This window comes from Dermacentor andersoni, chromosome 6, assembly GCF_023375885.2.
Source record: "Dermacentor andersoni chromosome 6, qqDerAnde1_hic_scaffold, whole genome shotgun sequence".
Lineage (NCBI taxonomy): Eukaryota > Metazoa > Arthropoda > Arachnida > Ixodida > Ixodidae > Dermacentor > Dermacentor andersoni.
This window is the reverse complement of record NC_092819.1, coordinates 86,617,400-86,624,944: the sequence shown is the minus strand read 5'-3', so window position 1 is coordinate 86,624,944 and position 7,545 is coordinate 86,617,400.

Below are 7,545 nucleotides of genomic sequence, written 5' to 3'. Positions count from 1 at the left end.
TACCTATGCACAAGTGTGCCAACCCCGACCGACGGCAACAGTAGGACAAATCTAGCGTTCTCCACCGCTTGTCTCGCCAAACCACGCGTGCTCGCTTGCGTATACACTGCGCAGCTGCGATGCCCCAGCTTTGGCACATGCGAGTGGCGCGTAAACAACGGCCGTGGGTGCCTACATTCAGAGCTTTGTTCTCCTCTTCTCCCTACCCTTCTCCCATCACATCGCCGTGTCTCGGTGCTGCATCAAATTACGCGAGCAACGCGTGGGGATTACCGGCACTTCGCTCCGGGCGATGATCGACTAATCCTCCCTCGTCAGCGCACTGCTCGGAGGCTGTTGACGTTACGGCTTCTCACCGCGTTGCGAACTATCGCCCGCCTCTCCTCGCGCTTTTCTTCGCGCACCTCTCTCTCCCAAGCGGCACGCGTACGCGTTCTGTCTCTCAGCTGCGTAAATATCAGATCTTCCGGTCTGCACTGTGCATCGATCTTGTAACCACTTCACGAAGTCTCCTGGATGCTTACAATGTTGCCTTATAATGTAGTCCGCTAATTCTAGGAGGCGTGAAAGCGGGCGGCATTCATAAAGAGCCCGTGAAGATAGGCCGCCGCGCCAGCCTACACTAATGCACTGGAGGATACTGCGCAATTAAACTATGTATCCCACGTAACTTGGGTGCAATCTTAAATATATGCAAGTGCCACGTAGCTAGACTGAACCAAAGTATTGTTGTTTGCCTTTGCTTGAGTCAAATGTTACTATTTGCGTTTGTGTGAGTGTGTGTGTGTGTGTGTGTGTGTGTTGTGTGTGTGCGTGCGTGTGTGTGTGTGTGTGCGTGTGTGTGTGTGTGTGTGTGTGTGTGTGTGTGTGTGTGTGTGTGTGTGTGTGTGTGTGTGTGTGTGTGTGTGTGTGTGTGTGTGTGTGTGTGTGTGTGTGTGTGTGTGTGTGTGTGTGTGTGTGTGTGTGTGTGTGTGTGTGTGTGTGTGTGCACGCGCGCGCGTGTGTGTGTTTCGCCTCATTCCATATTATTTATTAATCGACTTCTCAAATATTATGTTCACATCAAACGTGTCAATGGTAAAATTGTAGACCATCCTGAAAGATTCCCGATCCAACTTTCTGTTGGCGACTGCAGAATTTTTTTTTTCCAAGCCTTTCCAAATGCGTCAATTCCCGCGGTACTTAGTGTTTCGCGGGCTTTCTATAAGGCTAGGAAAAAAACTTTTATGTAGCATGTATTGAGCAACAGAAAACTGAATAGGGAATTTTTCGGAATTGTCTACAATTTCCTCATTCACACTTCTGCTCTGAATATAAGAGTTTAGAAGTTGAATAATTAATTATGACTAATTATGTAAGTAGGCGAAATACCAAACTAGTATAACTTGTTCCAAGCGACGGTAAACACCATCATCTTTGTTCTGTCCAGATGCGTGGCACTTCCATACTTTAAAATTTTGTCACGAGTTACGTGGGACGCATAGTATATAATGTTTGCCTTAAGATACACTACAAGAAGGGTACATTGGCGATCCCCGGCCATGTGGTGTAATTGAACTCATCGCGTCGCATTGCATTTGAACGCGTTGAAAGAAAGTAAAGATCACGCGAGCAAACATACTGCCTATCATTGTCGTCTAGACTTCGTGTATCCTCTAGATAATTAATATATTTTTATTTTTGTGGTTGCGTGTCTCAACATAATCCTCTTTTACTCCCCCCCCCCTCTTTCTTTTGTCGATGCTTTTTTTTATTAGCTAAACAGGGTAACCTACACATGTTTCTTTTTTGCAGCGCCCAACGACTTCATGACGCCGTAATAAGGCGAAACCATATACCATTGGAAACTGCGCCCGGCAGTGTAGCTTTTGCTTGTCGACTGGGCTGGGCTAGGCTGAGTCGCTTCAAGTCATGCCGGGTCAGGTCGGATTAGGGTGGGTGGGATCGGGATGGAGTGGGTTTCCGGAGCTGTGCTATTTATCGCTATCGCTGCCTCACAGCCTTGGGCATTGCTTCTATAGGAACTAATGTTAAATATGGAAATTGACGATCGACAAACAAAAGCAGTTGCTGCTTTTCTTTTTCTGGACATGGCCTGAATTCTGTTGCATGCGTCTATAGCGGCCACTTACTGCGTGTCACTTCGTTATTGTGGTGAAGCAGGCAATGCGACAACAGCACGCCCGAGGCGTTTGACCTTTGCTTGGTTTAAAAATCAAGCACGCGCTTCTGCATCTTGTATGGTGGTTTCTATAAGTTCTAGGCTGGCACCTGTCCCATAGTCATGTATATTAGCAAATCTCCAACATTTACATTTTTTGCGTACATTTTGCTGCGGTGTTATTCTGTATACGGTTTCGTGTTAGTCTGCACTTATGAGGACACGTTATGCACGCCAGCCCTAAGCGCGTGAACGTGCCACCTATAAGCATCTACTCCCACAAATTTAGCAAGATATTTTTCATTGACCGCTTATCGCTATTACGCTCTTAAATTTCGTACAACTTGTGATAATTGTTTGTTTTTTTTTTTTTTTGTTGCACGACAATAGGCGTAACAATATCGTGTGCAATTCCGCACATTTATCTATTTTCTTACACTCAGAACTCACCTTTTACCGCATTTCACGTCATGTGATTGAATACAAAACAAAAAATTCCTCAGCCGAAGTTTGCAGCCAAAAAAAAATAATAAGAACGCATGGGTAATTTGAAGGTTTCCAAAGCGAATATATCTTTTGCCTAGCCCGTCACAATTTCGCGTCTCTTGGTCGGTCAGTCGATCTATCATTATTTCGACGGATGTATTTGTGGATGTATACAAATATATAAAAATGCTGTGATGAAATTAGTAAATTTGCTGGCATAAAATAATGTCAACTGGCACAGGACAAGAGTATAATTGTAGGTCACTGGGAAAGGCCTTCGTACTGCAGTGGACATAAAATGATGATGATTTTGATGATTTAATTGAATTGTTTATTTCTGTGACCAAAAACAACATAGGTGCACAATTTGGTGTACAGTGAAGAAAAAAAGAAGACTAGAAGAGATCATCAACGATATCGGCATAACTTGGAAGAACAGTTCAATAGTATTTTTAAAAGCAGAGATATCCTTTACGATGTAAATCGGCTTATACAGGCACTGAGTGTTTAAAGGCAAAGCAGTGCCTGTGAGTGCACACAAGTTACACGTAACCTAACAACACATGAATCCTGCATACATAATGTCCCCTGATTAGCTCCAGAGCACACAAGCATCTTATAGCGCATGATATTGAACTGCTTCTGTGATGTTCTTAATTTGGACGACATCACGCTCGGGAAACTGGGCGTGTACCACAGGATGCTGCTTCTTGCATGGCACATAATCTTGGCCAACAATTTAGCGCAAGCGAGGGCTGCTGTGTTCCGCATAAGAAAACAATGCATCACTACAAAAAAAAAAGATTCTTACATTTGGCCTATTCCATTCTTGGCCACTGGATATAGAAGCCTTAAATATATTTGCATATCTACTGTGCTTCGTGCGCGTATCATTTACATATAACTGTACTGCATACACCTACCTCACCTCACCGTTCATCCCTCAACAAACGTCAACCTTCGGCTTCGTCGCATCCCCGCGTAGGCGTCTCACATTTATGCATCCACCTCATTCGGTGTTTGCATTTCGGCATAGCTTGTGAAGGGTGTAGTGCATAGACATAGACATCGCATGGCATTAATATCGTGCACTGTGCCGCGCATAAACGCGCGCATTGCGTGAGGTTACGCGTTGGAATGAAAACCAGCTTCGCGAAAACTATGCCTCGTATAGATTCGAATATGTGCGCATGATTTGCATACATTTTAACGTTTTCAGGCCCACACATGTGCGTGTCATAAGGAGACAGGATATACGGAAGGGGGCGTGCCAAAATCCTCCCGCTTCATTCTTTGAAAGTTGTTCACAAATTACGTTATGTCGGCGGTGTAAAAAAACGATATGTGGTTTTTGTTTACGCTGCATAGCGTCTCTTACGTAGGTTGTTATGATGCAACGGGTTGTCATTGTAATTTCATCGTTTCTATGCTTCCCACGTCCGTCGCATCTCCCAGCCGCTGCCTATGCGACAGGTGGAGGGAACCTTCACAATTGGCTCACCGCTTTTATTTGCACCGGTCGGTCAACAGTAAATACATCTACAAGAATTTTTTTTTTTTTACATTTGGTCATTATGCATTGCCCTGACTGCCAGGTTTCTGTCATACAGGCCCACAGAAGGCTTTGGCAGACCTAGCAAAATTATATGTACAAATTGATTATTATTATTATTATTATTATTATTATTATTATTATTAGAGCAAATCACAGGCAATGAAATATTGCCATCGGCATCTCTGCTTGAGCGAATCTTTGCTCCATGTTTTCTTTTTTTTAGTTGGGCTGAGAGCAATACTTTTTAGCCGTATAGCCTCTCACGCTAACGCCATTAACACTGAAAAAAAAAGCTGGAAGAAATAAATGTATGCAAAAAAAAATCCATCGCAGACCCGTGGACCTCACTGTGCCCCCTTTTTAAGGCGTACATCCACAAAGAAAGAAAAGCAAATGCAATGCGAAGCAGAAAGTGGGCCTCTATACGAATGGCGCTCGTTGGCTCTCCGGGCCAATAACGTGGCGGCACAGAAGGCGCTGGTGGCGACCTCTCGCTTCGCTAGGCTGATCAAACTCACATCGTGCAGGCCGTAGTCTAGCACACTCTAATCGTGCCCACGTGTGCATCGGAAGCGCTCATCTTATTCGCGCATTAAGGGCACGACTCCGCTGCCTGTCCTTCGCCAACTCTCACTTCCACGGTTCGACGTGACGACCGCATCGAGGCCGTAAGTGATGAGATTTACGCATGAGAGATGCCGTATTAAACACGGTTTTGCGAACGCTCGATGTGGAGTGCCCGTGTTCACTTCCGGGGTGTACAGGGAGCAGTAACTGGCACAACTGAAGAAGATAGTTGTTGGCGCAGGGCACACGAAAGTCTCTGCTGCAACCCAAAACTGACAGCAGACTCTTGCTGTTTAGCAGAATCGCATCCCAATTTGCAGCGAAGGTGAGTAACCCCCCCCCTCCCCCCCCTTTCGAGCAACTTCATTTAAAAAGTTCAATTGCCTGTTACTAAACCCCACACTTTAAGACGTTGCCCGTCTGTGACTCGCTCGCTTAAAACCTTTCTCGTACGTGACGCTTTCGTGAACTTTTCCTGAGGAATTTTTTTTTTTCTCACAAAGGTTCTAATTGGTTTCCACGCGTTTGACTTCGCATAGAGATTTGCCGTGTAGTATCAACCCCCCGCCCCCTTCCCCAAATTTTCGCGTATTTGGTCTTTGGGGCGATTATAGATGTTCCAGGGCAGTGTACTACATTCTGCGCTGTTCATAAAACACACTTATAACGCTCCGAATCGTTTTACCATGTTATTTACTTGTAACGCACCGACTAGTCCACACACTTTCAACTTCACCTACACGTCAATCATAACCACCATAACTTGCCCTTCATTTTAACCAAATATAAGCAACTTGCCTTGTAGGGTTCACAGAAACCACTTGAGAAATGGGGCTCGAACCTCCTATACAATGCATGAAAATACCAAAGATATGAGGGTTCAGTAATTATTCGCCACGCTTCTAATTAAAGGCAGACACGTTAAAAATTCCCTACATGTTACACTTAAAATGACACCCATTTCCAATGAATGCAAAGTTGGTGTAACGTAGAGTTGGGTCGGGATACTGGGAAACGTATATCGCAAAAGGTCCTTGCGATGCTTTCGAGCATTTGCAAAATAATTTTTTTAGTCAAGCTTACGTTTGATCCACAAAATATAACATCGCATACTGATTGACAATAGTGCTCCCCCCCCCCCTTCCATTTTTCGTTAAGTTTGACGTCGGTGACATTTGCAGTCACGCCAGGGCAACAGGCTAAATTTTACGTGGTTCGTCAAACACACTCCTAGCGTTCTAGAGCGCTCGCATGCCTCATTTATTGGAAAAGCCGCAATTAGCCCGCTCTCTGAACTTTTCCTACACGTAACACATAACGTGGTCGTTGTGTTCACCAAATATAAACAAGGTGGCTCGTTAGTTCACCGAGGACACCGGGAAAGTCAGCTACGAACCTTGTATATGTAGCGCATGAAAATATAGAAAACACGAGTGTTCCCAAGTTATCTACAACTCTTCTAAATAAACTATAAACTGCAAAGTTTCTCCGCGAATCACACTGAATATTCGCCCCCTTTTCACCAAATCTAAACATTATGTGAAGAATAGCTATCTCGGGACATCGGAAAGCATAACTGCTAACGGCATATGACGCTTTGAAACACAAAGTAAAACATTCTTTGCTATAGCGGAATTAACTGATGACACTTCACGCACGCTCACGCGAAACATGCTCCCCATTCACCCAATATTTCAACTTTATGGCAAGTTCAGTTCCTCCGGGACATCGGGTTATTCGTAATATACGCTTGTATATTACGCTTGAAGCTGTAGCTCTGCAATGTTTGTATAAGTAATGCTCTACAAAAGGTGCGATTAAACTATATATTTAAAACTTTCAGCGGACGAAGTTCTGGCAAACTCTTGATCTCTAAATATGCCACCAGCAACGGTGAAATGAATATGTCAATAAATTACGTTGAACATCCAGGGCTGTGGCGGTGGTTGTCAAAATGGGCAATAGGCGACAGTGCGAAGGGCCCACAGCGATGTTTACGTAACAAAAAGTCTGGCATATTCAGTACGCCAAAGAAAGATGACGGGACGGGTGCCATCCTCCCTTTCTTCGTCAGTGTTCCAGGTTGCACTAATTTACATTTACTGAACATGCACAAACGAGCCCAGTTACAAGTACTGGTTTGGCATATTCGCCCATTACGTAGTAGCGGTAACGACCTACGTGATCCGAAGGCGCCGGCACCAGGCTGAAACACGGCGACAGGCATAGCGTGCAGCGTGCCCGGCTCTACATAGTATTTTCCGATATCTCTTCTCCTACTTAGTTTAGCAACTCGAAGCTAATGGTGTTAATTCCTTTTTAAGGCGTTGGCACACGGGTCGATTCGCAATGCGAGCAGGAAAAAACTGAGCTTCCGGCAGTGCCCTATACTGAGGAGCCTAATAAGAAAAGCTTTTATAAGCCTTCTTAATTTTTTTTCAAATTTGGTAAATCTTGTACCATCACGTTTTAGTAGGCTATGTAACTTTCAGCACGGACGTGTACGAGCGTATATACGTTTTGCAAAGCTGCATCTTGCAGTGCTGAATTCGCGTGTAGCGTTTGTGTACGATATATTCAAGTAATTTAAGAGCATTTAGTCTCTAAGTGCTTGCGGCAATTTGATGTTTTCATTGAATAAAGTTCATTTTTCTAGTTTGGCCCTAGTAACGTTGTCCGTAAGTTCATGCGCATTCAAGCGAGAAAATGCAGGAACGTCCCGCTGCGCCCGCGACCTTGCCTATACGAGGTTGGCCATTGCAAACGAATGCTTGGA